Source organism: Penaeus monodon, chromosome 20, assembly GCF_015228065.2.
Source record: "Penaeus monodon isolate SGIC_2016 chromosome 20, NSTDA_Pmon_1, whole genome shotgun sequence".
Taxonomy (NCBI): Eukaryota; Metazoa; Arthropoda; class Malacostraca; order Decapoda; family Penaeidae; genus Penaeus; species Penaeus monodon.
Window position 1 is genome coordinate 28,609,081 of NC_051405.1, and position 1,654 is coordinate 28,610,734.

General features: G+C 35.1%; 1 protein-coding gene across 2 annotated transcripts in view; it reads right to left on the reverse strand.

Annotated features, from left to right (window-relative positions):
• Positions 1–1,654, reverse strand: part of LOC119585740 (BRO1 domain-containing protein BROX-like) — a 10,379-nt gene that overhangs the window by 1,442 nt on the left and 7,283 nt on the right. Inside the window, exon 9 of one of the 2 annotated variants that reach the window (XM_037934435.1) lies at positions 389–500. The gene's annotated coding sequence lies outside the window, so the exon portion shown is untranslated. Of the gene's footprint in view, positions 501–1,654 lie in introns of both variants that reach the window. The other variant, XM_037934433.1, reaches the window with a different exon arrangement.

Genomic DNA, 1,654 nt, shown 5'->3' on the forward strand with positions numbered 1-1,654 from the left:
AGGTGTAAGTTTTTCCTTGATTCACTGGATGCTGTTTAGAATCAATTCTTTTAGTACTACAAATAAACACAATAAATGCCTTACAAATGAAGGACAACAAATAACCACTTTTTTATCAGTGTATACAATAATCACATCTGAAATACACACATAATTTTTCTCTATACCTTTGGTTAGACTATGACAAGTAAAAATAATCTTGCCACAAAGTATCCAGAAATAGTTTAAGTAAACATTAATTCACCTCCCAAAGACAAGTAGAAAATTACCATCATTTCCAATGATGGTACATTTCTAAATCCTAACCCCTCTCCCCCCAAATAGAAAGGAAAAAACTACACAACCATGAGCTATGATCTACAATCACTCATGACAGCTGTCCACTCACAGAGAGGCTACATCAGAGAGCATCCACTGTTGTTTTTGTGGTCCTTGGATGACTGGTGAATATCAGCTTCTTTGACAGGCGGGAGATCCCCTTCTGCTTTCTGGGCAGACTTCTGTAATTCAGGGAAAATTACATTCAAGTAACACAGATTCCTGGATGATAAAAAGAGGAACATAAGAAAACAAATCTGATATAAGCCTTTCACTATTCAAAGCTATTGCTATGTTAATCCAAGGTAACAAGCATCTTACTGCCTGTAAATCTGCAATAATGTCTGAACTCTCATAGGATGCACCTTCTCAAATGTGACTTTTTATTTTACATGGTCAGACTATATCACTCATAAGAAACTGTGCACTCAACAATAAGAACTGATGTCTGACTAAAAATATTATACTTATTTCTTTGCTTATAACTTTGTAATAATTATTTATTAATCTTTTATTCTAATCATCTACCATTTCTAACTGACTATGTCCATGACATTCCCACTGTTTACAAGATATCCAAACTTACTGAGCCCCTCTCTGACCTGATAAACATCTGCTCGTGCTCCTGTCCTCTGCCCTGCTTTGTTCTTTACATCTCTAAATAATATGTGAAGTGTATACAGATAAAAAATTGAATATGAAGTAAATGTAACTAACAAAATGAGTAACACTTACATCAGTTAAAGTTGTAATTTGAAGCATGTCATTTCTGTTTAGATCATTAGTTTATACCTTTTATAAAGTAATGTATGTAATATTCCCAATATGAGTGCACCATAATAATGACTGGTAAGTCAAGTATAAAATTTACAAGCTTTGATTTGCAGAGGTGCCTGGCATTTCTAATGCTAAAGATATTGCCAGGTATCAAGAGCCATTTTCAAAATAGCACACTTAGACTAGCATGTTACACACAAAGCATATTTCTATGCATAGTCTCCCATTCTGGATGCACATTCTAAGCCTATGCAATTCAAAAAATCAATGTACTACATCTGAGCAGCTTACACAGCCCACCTTACAAGTGCCATTGGGCTTCCTGAAGGCACTTGCTCTCGTGACAGTCTTGGGGTCCTGATTATTCTGAGCTCTGGTAAAAACCCATGATTATGCCAGAAAGCATTAAAGACACACTTGATGGTACTCTCGCTTTGGAAAATGCCAAATATGATTTTTCCTAATATGCAACACAGTCAGAGAGACACAAGTTATATAGGGGTCAAGTAAGCAATATCATTCATAAGTATCAATTCCAGATATGAATAATCAAGATAGG